The sequence below is a fragment of the Mytilus edulis genome, chromosome 11 (assembly GCF_963676685.1).
Source record: "Mytilus edulis chromosome 11, xbMytEdul2.2, whole genome shotgun sequence".
Taxonomy (NCBI): Eukaryota; Metazoa; Mollusca; class Bivalvia; order Mytilida; family Mytilidae; genus Mytilus; species Mytilus edulis.
The window spans coordinates 49624914-49641726 of record NC_092354.1 but is presented as its reverse complement, the minus strand read 5'-3'; the positions used below and the strand labels follow the sequence as shown (position 1 = coordinate 49641726).

The window sequence follows — 16813 nt, the reverse complement described above, 5'->3', positions numbered from 1 at the left end:
AATGAACTATACATACAAGATAAGATGAACTTGTTGTAATTGTCTTATCAATATGTTGTTATTTATGAGCTTGTTTCACAGAAAACCATGCAAAATTTCAAAAATCGTCCAGGAGGTTGGTAAAAACTTTTCCAGATAATGAAGTTTTTTCATATCTTAGGTTCAAAGGAATCTCGAAAATATACTTGAGACTTCTCTGAATTTTGTCTATTTTTAGTAACGAGCTAATTTGCATAATTGGTCAAAATTAGCCAAAAATTCCTTCAAATATATGTTTATTTGAAAGTACTTTAAAAGTCACCAAATTAGTTCTATTTGGTCTCTAGTCATTTATATTGTGGAAATATATGTAAAAGATCACAAATTATGCATTTATATGAGGAAGACCACTGTATTGTTTAATTATTTTGTATTTTTCTAAATTTCATTTTTCTTTTTTCCTTATACATACTTTTTTATTATATTTCTTTTTATTAAAAATGTTAAGTAATTGCATCTGATGTTGATTAGTGACGTTAACATTTTTCATTGAGTCACGTGGTAATAACGCTACAAGTGACGTTAAACACTAAAAATCACTCACGCAAACATATTATTGTTTGATCATATCAAAAGCGTTGCAAATTCCTTACCGTCATAAAAATCAGAAGAAGACGATGATTTCACTTTGATCGATTTTCTACACTTACATCATGTACATTACGAAACTCTTTTATGCATAAAAGTACGAAAATAACAGAAAAGCAGACTTTTCAAGCCAGTTCGCATTGGAAAAGATGAAAAAGAGAAAAGGTTTTTTCTTAATCTTTCCTTTGCCAACAAAGGTCTCGACGGCGTCAACCTAGGCAATATCCTTCATCATAAATTAGTGCAATCGAAAATACCTCCTTATTTCAAAGACCAGTCTGTACCAATAATTTCTTATACCTATACCAAATAAAGACAACAGTAGTATACCGCTGTTCAAAACTCATAAATCCATGGACAAAAAACAAAATCGGGGTAACAAACCAAAACCGAGCGAAACGCATTAAATATAAGAGAACAACGACACAACACCGAAACGCAACACACACAGAAACTGACCAATCATCAGACAAAACACCACGAGAATAACAAATATAACATGAAAACCAAATACAAGAATTTGGGATAGACAAGTACCGTGCCACGTCTTATCTCAATATCTCAAAAACAAGAGAAAACACAAACGACTCAACGTTAAAATACAACACACAGAGAAACGAACAATAATATAACAATGACCATCTTCCTGACTTGGTACAGGACACTTTTAAAGGGGAATAAAAGTGGTGGGTTGAACCTGGTTTTATGGCATGCCAAACCTCGCACTTTAATGGCAAAGTTAAATATAACATTGAAATGACAACATAATATTACAGGACTACAATACAAATAAATAGGAGAACATATTAGACAAAGAAAAACATGATTAATAGATAACAAAAAGCATCAGGTTTATATATCACCAAACCTATTGCAACTAAAATTTTCAATTACAAACGCGTTTTGCAGGATCTCGATATTGACGACTTCAAGTCTAAACCTCCTGATTGCACTTGTGCTAGTTCCAAATTCACATATAATCCTGCTGGCCACGTTATTACCGGTGACCTTAACATTGTTAATAACACTTCTCTACGAAATGTGTTATCGAAAGGTCCCAAATATCGTGAGCCTAAATCCATCAATTGGAAATACAACTTTAAAATTTTGATGGATTCAGTCGAGGATTATGCCAGGCAATGGGCTAAGCGCGAGAAGGAAGACGTAGACACTCTTTCCGAATGGATTAAGGCAGTGAGGTCGTTGATACAAATCAGAATTAAGAAACTGAATGGGTCCATCAATGCCCATGCTACGTCAATCTTTAAAGACCCAAATGTTGCAAAGCACCTATCCGACCTCCATGACAAATATGTTGTTGTCCCCGCAGATAAAGCCCCAAATAACATCGTTTTTGTGTGTAAAAGTCACTACATCAACTGCTTGATCAACGAATTAGGTATTGACAATTCACTTGGAAACTCAACATATACCCTCACGACACTTACCAAAGAGGAAATCCTGGATAATCATAGGTCTGTTCTATGTTCCTTTGGAATTTCAACCAAAGATGAAGAACTGGATCTTCCATCACTGTATTGGATACCTAAACTACATAAGTGTCCTTACAAACAACGGTATATTGCTGGGTCTTCCAAGTGCTCCACAAAACCTCTTTCTAAATTATTAACATCTATTTTATCAGCAATCAAAGACGGGCTTCAAAGTTATTGTGAAACTGCCTATTCTAGAGGTGGTGTGAATCAGATGTGGATACTTAAAAATTCAAAAGATCTTTTAGAGTACATACAATCTAACTCTCTTTCATCTTGTAACAGTATTAAAACATTTGACTTTTCTACTCTGTACACAAGTATTCCACATTCCAAACTAAAAGACAAATTGAAAGAGTTGGTATTACTTTGTTTCATAAAAAAGAATGGCCAACGTAGATACAAGTATCTTGTCTTAGGGAGGGATAAATCCTACTTTGTAAAGAATCACTCTGATTCAAACAAAAAATTCTCTGAAACTGATATTATCAAGATGCTTGATTTCTTGATTGACAACATATTTGTTACGTTCGGAGGACGTGTTTTTCAACAGACTGTCGGCATTCCAATGGGAACAAACTGTGCCCCTCTACTCGCCGACTTGTTTCTTTATTATTATGAGGCTGACTTCATGCAGGAACTTCTTAGGAAGAAAGATAAGAAGTTAGCAATATCCTTTAACTCTACTTTCCGCTATATAGATGATGTTCTTTCACTAAACAATTCAAAATTTGGTGACTATGTGGAACGCATCTATCCAATCGAACTAGAGATAAAGGATACTACAGATACAGTTAAGTCGGCTTCATATCTTGACTTACATCTAGAAATTGACAATGAGGGTCGGTTGAAAACAAAACTTTACGACAAAAGAGATGATTTCAGCTTTCCAATTGTGAACTTTCCATTTCTAAGTAGCAACATTCCAGCAGCACCTGCATACGGGGTATATATCTCCCAATTGATACGATATTCCAGTGCTTGCATTTCCTATCATGATTTTCTTGATAGAGGTTTGCTGCTAACAAGGAAGCTATTAAACCAAGAGTTCCAAATGGTGAAGTTGAAATCATGCCTTCGTAAATTTTACGGACGCCATCACGAGTTGGTTGACCGTTATGGAATAACCGTTTCACAAATGATATCGGATATGTTCCTTACGTCGTAACTACATCCCCTTCCCTTTCATGAATATGACCTACCGAATTAGACAATTTACCGGATTTGTAATCACATAAGCAACACGACGGGTGCCACATGTGGAGCAGGATCTGCTTACCCTTCCGGAGCACCTGAGATCACCCCTAGTTTTTGGTGGGGTTCGTGTTGTTTATTCTTTAGTTTTCTATGTTGTGTCGTGTGTACTATTGTTTTTCTGTTTGTCTTTTTCATTTTTAGCCATGGCGTTGTCAGTTTGTTTTGGATTTATGAGTTTGACTGTCCCTTTGGTATCTTTCGTCCCTCTTTTATAAAGCATTTTCTATTTTTTTGCACACTTAAAGGGTGATCTATTTAATGCCTTATTTTGTATAAGTCATTTACTAGCCAAGTTCAAGTCGCTGGTTTTTGAAAAGGTGAAGACAGAAATACATGAAATAAGTTTCTTTCCACAAATTTTTATTGGATCAAAAAAATATAAAAAATCCACCCATGGCAAATTAGTAAAAATATCCTTATTTTCTTTTTTAAAACCCCATCTCAAGTCTCTAAACCAATTTTGGGTATATATTGAACAAAATATGATGTTATTAACATTTCAAATGTTCAATTTTGATTATGTTAAAGATTTTATTAATACAAAATACTTTGCTAATGTATAACATCTGAATAAATAAGATATTGTAACTTTCACTGAATAATTGTTTTCCTGAGTTATCTCCCATTAAATTGTTCTCCATACTACTATAAAGAAGGTAACTGTTCAGATGCAGACTTCCCTGAAACTAGCAACTAAGCTTTTTTGTATTAGTACGACCTTACATAAGCTCTTTGAGTGGCATAAAGATACATCTAACTTTGTATTGATGTCAATGTTGCAATATGTAGAGACAAGTCTGAAGTTTTCTCACATTTTGTCAGCTCAGTGATTCAGTCCAACAATGACCTGTCACTGACACTGACAGACTGAGTGTCAGATAATGAGATATTACGGAAACGTACAGGCTAGAGCTGACACCAAGAGGTTATGAAGCTAAGTGGAGAAGGAATTCAGTTCGCTGTTGCTATTATGACCACAACGAACGTCAAGTTTAAAGCAGGTCCTGAACTTCCGTACAAACACTGAGACAACTAATCAGACGCAAACAGCATGTACAGCAGGTAAATAATAATATATAAAATATAACAAATGAATCACTGTGCATATCTAATATAAAGAACTAAAGAAGAGTCAGTCAATACATACCAATCATAGCCAGGGGGTTCAAGGGATTTGTATGAAAGTCACCCTACTCCCCTTCTCCTGGATGACTACATGTATCACAAGTCCATGTAACCTCCCCTTGGAAATTCCTGGCTATGGGCCGGGGCCTGTGATGAAATATCTATAGTATTAATGAAATGTAACCGCAGCTGTTATTATATAATCCTTTTACAGTTCCGGATTCCATGTCCAGAGTCTCTGACAAACCAAATTAAGAACATCTCTCCCGGTGGGGGGGGGGGGGGGGGGGGGGGGGGGGGGGGGTTTCCTGGGTAAAATTCACCAGGGACAGTCTAAACTTTGTTGGTATAGAAAGTCCATGCCAGTGGACTTTTCATAAGGGGGCGCACTGACCTAAGGGGAATCGCTCCAGTCATGCTTCAGTGATTTTCTATACAATCAACCCAGAGGCGTTTCCAGCCATTTAAAAAAAGGGGGGGGGGGTCAACCTTTTGTCCCCATTCAAATGCATTGATCGTCCAAAAAAAGGGGGTTCCAACCCCCCAGAACCCCCCCCCCCCCCTAAATTCGCCTATGACAAATACATATACCATCATGTATTTACATTAATATTAATATCATGAGTGTAATTTTACTTCTCGGACTTAGTATGGTATAACTTTGTCTATAAGTCCATATGTATGTCTAATATGGCATTGAGATTAATTTTGAAAAGTTATATATTGAACTTTCATTTTTGAAACAGCAGCATGCGCTCATGGCGAAGCTGTTCAAGTGCCTCTTACATTACAAACATACAAGAAATAGGTAATGAAACCCAATATTAGGCATTACATTTCAGTATAATTTTGTATCAATAATGTTTCAAGATTTTTTTTGTATAAAAAGGGCTCAAGTAAGTTACAATCAAATACATAAAATAAGTAAAAGGGGTATAAAAGTCAGCAACCTAATGACAAAAGTTTACCAAATCAAAAACATTGCTGATACATTGTATATATCCTTCCTATATGTATTATCAACTTGCAGATTACAATAACAGGTATGTCAAGCTCTAAACTGTTCCTTATCCGAAATAAATTAAACAGAAACAGTGGTTGTCATTGGTTCTTGTCTGTCAATATATATCATGTATATATTGGTTGTTTGGATATGAAAATATGCTGTTAGTTTTCTCAGTTAACATCAATTCTTCATGTCAAGGATTTCGTTATAACCAACTATTCTGTATGAGTATGGATTTTTCTCATTGTTGAAGGCCAAATGGTTGTCTATCATGCTTACATGAACTTCATTTTAACTTTGGCTGATAGTTGTCTCATTGGCAATCATTCCACAGCTTATAATGCCTCGTTTTCAACTGTCTGTCTGTATGTCTGTCTGTTCATCATGACAAGTTACAGATCAAATAAGAACCAGAGTTATGGTCAATGGAGTACACTTAATAAATTCATTCAAACATTCAGGTTTCCGCACATTTTTTATTCTCTCTTGCAGATATTGATTTTATAATTGGTATATAGTGTTGCAAAATGTATCATGACAAGTTAGAGATCAAGTTAGAATTTTGTTGTGGTCTGATAATATTGTGCCAAGTAATGGTCCTTGTTCTTATAAAATTCACCCAGATAATCAGTTCCACAATTAAAATGTAATGAGAAAAAAAGTCTCACTCCCCTCTTACCAACCACTCGCCATATGATTTTTTTAATTTCAAAAACAATTTAGAAGTTAAAGTATGAGCTACTCCCTCCCTCCCTCCCCTACCCTCCTCCGCGCCCAAAAAATAAATTAAATTATGACAAGGAATCTACCAAATTATATGAATCCAACAACATATTTTGACATGATAGAATTGTGTCCAGTTGTATAAATCATTTTGTTCTTTGTCAGATAATGGACGAAAAGGTCTACAAAAGTAGTGAGTGAATATTGAATAATTCCAATATTTAAAATAAATGTCACAGAAAAACTTTTGTTGTTACCCTTTCATTTATGTGTTGTTTATCAAGAAAACAAATGGTGATACTGTTCAACTAGGCTCGTATGCATATACAGTCAAGAATTTTGTTATATGTTGCTCTAATTGTGAATGACTATTTCAAAAAAACAAATAACATGGGTTTATTTTGATGTTTGGAAAATTATAAAGAAATGTTAATAGCTGATTCATTAATAATGTTATTTTGAGATTTGTCGGAATAAAGACATGGTTACTTGGCATTATAAGTAGATTTGGTCAGATATTGAGAAATAAAGTTGCGGAAATCTTTTAAAAAATGTGTTGATCGAAAAAAATGTATTATTTATCTGATGTATGTATTGTTATTTATAATTATTGATGATCAAAAAAAAAAAAAAACTGATATTCGCTTTGAAACTTCAACAATGTTCCTACACGAGGAAGGTTACGGTAGCCATAACACCAGGAAACATCACATTACTTGATATTTCAAGTGTGTTCTATTTGTTCCGCTGGTTAGAATTGTGTAGCTTTTGATTTTTGAAGATTTATTTAATTTACCTCAAGAGTTCAGTAATTGTGTTAATTATACCTTAATGTATGTCTATTTGCCCATTTGTCATGAATCTTATATATGGTCGATGGAGGCACACTGACAAATATCAAATTATCAAGATAATAAGGTTATCTGTCAAAAGTATTTAGTAACGTCGTATTGTTTATATCAATTGCAAAATCAGAGGTCAATTATGATAACCAAAAACGGACGATAATAAATCTTTTGATAGTGTTAAAGAGTCACAAACTTATTGAATTGGAAGGTTTGTTTAATAAAATAAAATTGTAATTGCCTTTTGTTATTTTGATGTTTTGTTTTCTTTTCACATGATGAAAAAAAATGACAGAATTGTTAGGTGTTTTTTTCAATGAATGTACTATCATTTACCTGTAAGAACCAGTTATGATACCTTCAACTGTCCAATATTTATTTTTTAAAAGACGAGGGACATTCTTAAAAATTTGGACAGTTAAAGGTAACATAATGGTTACTTTCAGGTAAATGATAATCCAATCAATGAAATTAAGAACGGGCACACCAATAAAAGAAGTCATAAGAATGTTTTTAAGACTGAATAAAACCAGAGCGCAAATACTGAAATGTCTCGTTTGATATACCTATGATAGTACAGTACAGGTAGGGACTTATTTTTATGGATGCCTTAATCCGTCTAGATGTCAGACTGGTCGGACAGTTGTCCCAGTGTAATAAACACCTGCTGTGCAATATCCAAGTGGAAGGTCGTAAATCAATCTGTACCAGCTTGATTAGAATTAAATTTTACCTGTACAGATATATTAGTATTTATGGAGGATAGATAAATGTAAAATATTGTTTTGTATTCAAAGAAAAAGAATTAAAATTAAATATAAGAAATAAAATTAAAATTAAATATAAGAATAAAAATTAAAATTAAATATAATTTTTTTTTTTTTTATAATTTGAAAATGAAATAAAGACGATTTTTAACAATATATTGTGTTGCCAATTATTTCAATAGTTTTGTGCCAATAAACTATTTTGTATTTGTAAACCGTAAAAATTTCATCTAATTCATAATAATAAGCCTAACAACAACCAAGACTGTTAAAAGTTAAATCAAATAGTTGAGACTTCAATCCCGTAAATTATACGAGTTTTCGTTGATGGTTATATTATTTCCCGCTTTTAACGTCCTGTTCCTTTATATGTTATTATAAGAAACTCAATTTTAAGTATAAGGCCAACATATCGTATTTATGAAATATATATAGGCATTGTGAATTAAGTTATTTTCCTTTTGATACAACTTTCCCCGTCGGAGCCTCTACATCTATTCACACCTGTCAATCATTTCTCGCAAGTGAAACATTTTGGTCAGACAGATCACTCGTGCTTTCTATTTTGACATATTTCCCGTTAATCTCTTTGAAAGTCAAACAATTGGTTTCCTTTAATACAATATTTATAACGCCGAGATCATATTTCGATTCCTATTTTTTTTATTTTATTTAAAATTGTTGACACTCGAGATAATATGCCTTTCTATTTTCATGTCTAAAATATTTTATGAAAATCGCGGGTGTTATAAATATATTTTACAAATTGTATCAAATCGATACACGAAAATCAAAGTTTAACCTTATATAGTTTATTGACTAAATGCACATTTATACCCCAATGGGGTTGAACGCTAGTCCTACTAGTCATGATCAGCTGTCTTTACTTTTTCGTCGTACTTCTAGTCATTTTAAAGCTCGCGCAGTCAGTTTGATTTTTTAAATCGATGTTGTATTATTTCCGAAGTTTAAAGGAGGTCTCCAAATAGATTATTTAAATGGGAATCCAGGAAATGACTGATAAAAATAAAACAAAAAAAATAGTTAAAGAAGACTAAATCGTGTTTTTATTATACATGTATGTAAATCGATTAAATTTCTATTCTGGTAAATCGATCAAGAGCCTCAAAACTAAAACACAATACTGTCAATCATTCCACATCAAATTTAATCATGAATGAATTTTCCCACGGTCGGTCAGTAAGGTCAACTGTGTTTACTGTTACGACATTTCCCGCCATATAAAAATCTCGTGCAGTGGACAAAATCGATCTTTAATATCTTTTATTAGCATTCAATATTATTGTGAGTGGAGTTAAGTTAAAGTTCAACCACGTGCACACGCTGTTGATCACTGTGTTGAACGTCTGTAATATTAAGGGTTTAACTAGAAGTTGCACATACGGTTAAGATAGTCAATGATTTATAAAAAGAGGTCAAGGTCTGATGAACCTCTACAAACATCCCAAACACCAATTATATTTGTTCCGATAACACTGGACACTTTTAATTTGCAAAACACTCATTTGCAAATCCGCCGCCGCCTCAAACAAGAGCTACAATATCATGTATATAACCAAAATGTGCAGAATTACATGGGATTCAATAATTTCATTGGTTTTCTACAATTACTTTCATATTTATTTTGCAATTTGAATTATAAAAACATGGGATTTTCAATATCCCATGGGACAGGGCAAAATCCCATGGGATTTACCATTATCCCATGGGATTTTGGTTAAATCCCATGGGATTTTTTTTTGTCCCATGGGATTATTGTAGTCCCATGGGATATTTGTTGTCCCATGGGACAAAAAAAATCCCATGGGATTTTTATTATCCCATGGGATTTTTAATATCCCATGGGACAAATTAAAATCCTATGGGATTCTAATTGTAAATATATAGATATAAATAAACAGTAATGTGTATGTTACAATGTATTCTATTTGGTAGTAAATTATTATAAGATGAATCTTTTTAATTGAATATCTTTTTTTCTTGGGAAATGTTAATTTAGCATATTGTTCTTTAACTGTTCAAAACTAAACTTTTAAACAACAAAGCAGATAATGTAAGTATCAATATATGTTTATTCATGAATTATAGAATACTTTCTTGAAACACAATTATTTGCCATTTGAAATCAATAAAAACTCTATTGTTAGGCTTTACATACTAGTAGCTATTTAAGTAAATCTATTTTTTTCACAATATCCCTCAACACAAAACATTAATAGTTTCTTATCATCCAGCATTGTTTGATGGTATAGTCCACTTTTTGGACATTCAGCACAGAACTTTGACATTATTGTGGTTTCAATATTTTTTTGAATTTAAAAGAACTTCAAATCATTGACTGAGTGATGAAAATAATAACTGATCCAACTTTTTTCTTTGAATTTATTCTGGTCTTGTTTCTATGTTTTCTCCATTTATTTTAGGTGGTGAATATCAATCCTTCTGAAAAAGAACCAATAAAATCTAAAGTAATGGATTATACAAAATTGTTTTCATACATGTAGCAATAATATGATTTTCAATAAAAATAGCTATGCGGTATGGATTTTACTGATTGTTAAAGGTTGTCCAGTGTCATCAGTTGCTAACGTTCTACATCCTTTGGTCTCTGATGGAGGGTTGTCAAATTAGCAATATACCACATCTTCCTATTCTAATACCATATAACAATCAATTAATTTATTCTTCTTTATAAAATTTGGGTATTTTCCCAAGTTATATACATAATATATATATATACTGTAAATTCGGAATTAATGCAAGTTTTTTTTTATTGCGAAAAATGCAACGGAGTTGTAAATGCAATAATTTAAACTCGTATTATGAAATATTTTATATGGATTAAACAGGATTTTTCAAAATCGTAAAATTTAAAATCGCATTTAAGTCTAAAATGACAGAATCGCAATAATAAATGCACGCAATAATTTATGAATTTTACAGTATAAAGATCAATGTTAAAAGTTAAAACTTTAGACAACTATAATAACATTCCATTATTCACAAGAATTTGCAATATATTATACAAAATGCAGACAACAGAAACAATATTTCTTTAAGCTTTTGAAGTTCAGACAGATTTCAATTTGTGTTTTATTTCAATGAACAAATACCTTGAACATATTGGAAATTATAACATTGATACAGACAAAATATGTATGTTTTATCCTTTTTTTTTTGTGTTGTTGGCTTGCTGTCTCATTTTAATATACATTTAAACATACATCAATAATCTTCTTCTTTATTAAAAGTAAAAATGGGATATTTTTGATTTTGATATCCCAAAACATTATAGTTCTATCACATAACTTATTACCAAGTTCAAAAACACCAATGTGTTTGATATTAATTTTAAGACATGTTTAAATGTTCCAGACCATATCAGTATTCGGTTCTTACTTTTATGGTCCAGAACTTACAGTCCCACCATATGTGTACAGTCAGACCATTTAAGTATACTTGTACTGTCTGGTACCAGCTCAACCAAACCTGTGTTTTTATTTTAACTGCAATTAAATTTTTTGTATTAATCTATTAAAGATTTCAGTTATGTTGATCTGTACTGTACATTTGTTTGTAATAAACTTGACCAACTTCTTAAAATTGGGCAGACTGTATGCGTACAGTCCAAATACTTGTTTGTTCTGGAACATAAACATGATTAACAAGCATTTGGCAGGATGTCATGCTAAAATCCCATTAATATTAGTACTAAATTTTGAGTATATACATGTAAATCCACAAGTTACTTACTGAAATTCATGGTGAACACTCACCAAAAACTTACAATTTAGAGGAAAGACTGGAAAGATGAATGCACTAACACTATCAAAACAGAGCATAAAACTTACCGAAAAACAAGATGTTTTACATTTATCCAGGAGCAGGATAATTGAAAAGTTGTTTTTTTCTTTCTCTGCTGTCCATCATATAACCTTTGAATTCATTCATGCAAAATATGAAAATCTGCAAAGGTAAGACCTAGAACCTCAACTTATCCACATTTTGAATTTTGAACTGCATACTTGTCCTTTTCATCTTGCTGACAACCTAAACATAAAAAAATGATAAAAACATAATTCTAGATTGAATTTGTGTTTTTATTTTTGTTGGTACATGTACAAACAATTTTCCCAACTTTAAAACGAAAACATCATCACCAAAGAGGAGGTCATACTAACCTCCGAAATATTTAAACAAACTAATTATTACTTGATTAAGATCTTGTCGTAAATTAATGGCATAGATACTCTTATTTTTGAAAACTTGATGTCTATTGCATACTTATATTCCTTTGTACGAGAGTATGCATATTAAGATGGACTCCATGGACTTTAATGTAAGCATGATTAATTTTAGTCACTGACAGTTTTTCAGCTCTATGTGTACATTTTGAGAGAATCTTGCAATACTGTATATTCTGATATTCAGAACTTATTGTGAGGTTTTTATTAATACAACTGAAAGCTGTATCTCGTTTTCATTTCTGATACATATTTATGAGCTGAAGACCAGTGCCGAATTTTTCTCACTGCATTGAAGACCCATAGGTGACCTTCGGCCATTGTCTGCTCTTTGATTGGGTTGTTGTCTCTTTGTCAAATTCCCAGTTTCCACTTCCCATTTTATATCATGTATGCTGATTTTTCTTAAATTACAATATTCAATCATGCAATTTTGTCTATTATTGAAAATACGATAAGCAAAAATAAATGCACAAAAAATTTAACATTGTTATATATACATGATATATGTAAAAGACTTTTTTTTAAATTCAAAACAGTTGCCTACACTGTTAATTTCCTTGTTTGATTTCATATTTTTAAAGCCTTTATAGCTAGCTAGATGGTATGCCGGGGCGGATCCAGCCATTTTAAAAAGGGGGGTTCCCAACCCAAGACAAAGGGGATGATCCTATATTCATTTGATTTGTTTTATTGTCTCATACAAGAATATATGGTTTGACGGTGGGGATCAGGGATCCTGAAATTTTTTCACCTAACCACTGGATGACAGGGGATCTCAACCATTTAAAAGTTTCTCAAACATGTGGGGGTGGGGGTGAACCCCATGGACTCTCCCTATATTTCCTTTGATTTGTTTTATTGTTCTATACAAGAATATATAAATATGGTTTAGGGGTGGGGATCTTGACCGTTTACAAGTTTTCAAACTAGAGGGGGTGGACCTTCACTTTTATTTTATTTCATTATTAATTTTATTGTCCCCGACAAGAATATATATGGTTTAGGGGTGGGGATCTGGATCGTTCACAAGATAATAGCACATTCTCAAATTGAACAGAGTGGGGTAACCCCCAAAGACCTCCTTTTAATTTCATTTGATTTGTTTTATCGTCCCATTCAAGAATATATATGGTTTAGGGATGGGGATCTGGACCGTTTACAAGATAATAGCATATATATTCTCAAATTGAAAGGGGTGGGGATTACCTCCCATGGACTCACCCTCCCTTCTTTCTTCCCCCCGAAATACCTTTTAATAAGCCCCAATGCACAGATAGTTCACAGTATTTTCCCTTGATTTACACTAAAGAATATACACTATACAGGTGTAATTTTTTTTTTAAAAGATAATACAACTGAAGACCACCATGACCACAGTGGGGGATCCAGAATTTTTCATAAGTGGGGCCCACCGACTGCCTAAGAGGGGCCTGCTCCTGCCATGACTCAGTGATTCCATATATAATCAACCAATTCTTTTCCCAAACAGGGGGCCCTAAACTCCTGATTCCCCCTTTTTTTTCCTCATTTCAATCACCCTGATATAAATTTAGTTGTATCACTTACAATAGGAATGGTTTGAATTCCCCAATAATTCTTATATACCATTAATATCAACATATTTCATTTTTGATAAATGAAAGGCAAAAGTTTTCTATGGGTAGAAATGGATAGTGGGAAGCTTTCAGATTCACACCATGCCGGTGGCTGTGTTCAAAGTGCTGGGTTTTTATGACCCTCGTTGTTTGCGGACTAACTATTTAGGCCAGTGGTGGATAATAGTGTGCGTGCATTAATCTTCTATACCTTCTTAATCAATATATTCAAATACTGACGGCAAGTGTTGTAATGATGTATCAATGTCTTTTTGAAATCACCGTGCTATTTACATGTGGGATCGAGAATGCAGGGGAAGGAAACTTGTCAATTATGTTTATTTCTAAGCCAAAATAAAATGAGCCGCCGTAAAATTAACCTTGGGTAATAACAGTGCATGTAAGGCTCGTCTCGGAGGGGTGTCTTTTTTTCTGTCTTCTTTTTATGCCCCACCTACGATAGTAGAGGGGCATTATGTTTTCTGGTCTGTGCCTCCGTTCGTTCGTCCGTTCGTTCGTCCTGTTTCAGGTTAAAGTTTTTGGTCGAGGTAGTTTTTGATGAAGTTAAAGTCCAATCAACCTGAAACTTAGTATATATGTTCCTTATGGTATGATCTTTCTAATTTTAATGTCAAATTAGAGTTCTTACCCCAATTTCACGGTCCACTGAACATAGAAAATGATAGTGCGAGTGGGGCATCCGTGTACTGGGGACACATTCTTGTTTTAGTTATATTTTTAAAAACTTACACTTTTTTCCATTATTCTCTTTCTTTCTCTATTCTTTATTCCTTTTTTTTCTTTGTCCTTTGTTCTCTATTCTGTTAATTCACATCCATGCCCTCTTATGTGTATGTGGACTTACTGTAGTTTATTTTTTAGTTCTGGCAGAGATATTAGATACAATATATATGTCTCTGGTTCTGGTATTATGCGATAAGTCTATTTCTTTTTCATGCAGTGTCATGAAATATAATGGTTTTATGCATATCAGCCAAGATTGTGCGCAACATTTTAATAAACAATTCAACACTATATACACGTTATGTGAATTTTATTAAAATCGATGAAGAACATGAATTTGGCAGCTAGTGCCCCTTAAACAGGTAAAGTTCAATTAACAAATTCTGATCTACTGGCATTCAACACCAAATTACTTACTTGCTGTATATTGATAAATGTGATTGATAAATGTGATTGTATATTGTCAATACCTCAACATCGAGAATACGTCATGTGAGGTGTTGGTCGCTACGTTTGATACGGGGTCAAAGGTTGCGGCTTCGAGACAGAGAAAAACATCCAGGTAAAAAGTGTAGAATTTTGTTTTTGAAAATTTGAGTTGTAAATTTTCCTAAAAAGTACTTAATTCCGTTCATCTAATTGTAAATTTTCCTAAAAAAAGTACTTATTTCCGTTCATCTATTATGGGTATAAACTAAACTGAACAAGAAAAGTATTAGTAAACAGACAGAAAGTCCGACGTTGAATTAATTATTTTACAATTAATTGTTTAAATATATGAGAGAATGTTTTAGGCGAATTTTCTTTAATTACAGATAAATGTATTTTAGGTTCAGGAAATGATTTATTCTTCGGGTACGTCTAAACAACCGCTCAGGACCTCCTGAGTGCTCTCAGGACATACAAAGTGCACTCAGGACATACAAAGTGCACTCAGGACCCATTACCGTAATCATATCTGCACACATGATGGATGTTTATATTCGTTATACGCTTCTTATTTTAGAGTTAAATTTTGGTAGAAGTTGAAATCGCAGGGGCGGATCCAGCCATTTTAAAAAGGGGGGGTTCAACTACATGTCCCCATTCAAATGCATTGATCGGCCAAAAAAAAGGGGGGGTTCCAACCCCCCCCCCCCCGGACCCCCCCTCCCACCTCTGGATCCGCGCCTGAATCGAACTTAGATAGATATGTTATTCTTATAAAATAATGAGGGCACGTGTCACTGATTACACAACTACTGAGCCATGAAATATCCAATCAACAAAATTGATTGGATTATCTTTATTGTTTTTTAGGAATTGTATTGTTTAGTTCAGTTTTACCTTTAACATGAATTTGCATATAGAAAAAATAAAACATATATCTCATTCGATGTGCTTTTTCAGTTTATTTTTCATGATGACGGGTAAATTAATTTGTTGTGTTTTGCAGTTCACGAATAAAGAAAATTATTTTATAGTTGCGTTTTTTTTTCTGTAACAAGTTCGATTTTTGTTTTTCAGTGTGATTCTTTTCTCTATCTCTCTCTCTAAAATCAAGTTTTTAAACAAACACAATGTTGACTGAATATCAAATTTTATTACATTTGTATATCTTTATTCTCAACAAACCATTTTACAAGAGAAGACAATTATGTACAATATTCAGTTTAACCTTAACGGAAATCTGTGCACGAAGACTTAGTCGTGGTTTGAACGGATTTCGTGTCAATAAACTGTCTTCGAAATAGTCTTTCTTTGTTAATGTTTGTGTCATTTTGGTCTTTTGTGGATAGTTGTCTCATTATCAATCATACCACATCTTCTTTTTTAAAATTTCTCGCTACTACAATCAAAAAACGGAGACGAAAACGGAGACAAGTTCATTTTCAGAATTTATTTTCGCATTGAAATTCGTTTCAGGCTTGTGAAACTGGACAAAACGACTTTAATTAGAGAAAAAAAACTTAATAAAAACGGATTTCTTAAAATATTCGTATAACTCAAAACTAAAATTCCTGGACAAGTTCGATAAAAATGAGAAATAACATCTAACTACATGTATATGAGTTTGATTGTTTGAAAAGTACGGCTTTTACCGTTTAGAACGGATTCCATATACAAAACTTTAATTAATATAAATTCTTTTAAAGTATGAACATTTATAATTATTTCCCTTTTCAAACTCGTGCAAAGAATTAATTACTGGTCCAGGACATGATAATAAAATTAAAAATAAAACTTAAAAATTTATGGAACGAAATTTTAATAAAAGACGAAAATCTTAAAACATCGTGATATTCATTCTAGACGTCACAATATTACTTCCCGCATGGTCACACTGTACTAACAACACAATGTATAAAACAACAATAAAGATA

General features: G+C 32.8%; 1 long non-coding RNA gene across 1 annotated transcript; it reads right to left on the bottom strand.

Moving 5' to 3' along the window:
- Positions 1-9916: 9916 nt before the first annotated feature.
- Positions 9917-14407, bottom strand: LOC139494728 (uncharacterized). Its single transcript, XR_011657124.1, has 3 exons — positions 13918-14407; positions 11716-11914; positions 9917-10306 (listed from the first exon to the last, which is right to left on the bottom strand). It is a non-coding gene; the product is annotated as an uncharacterized lncRNA (long non-coding RNA).
- Positions 14408-16813: the final 2406 nt, after the last annotated feature.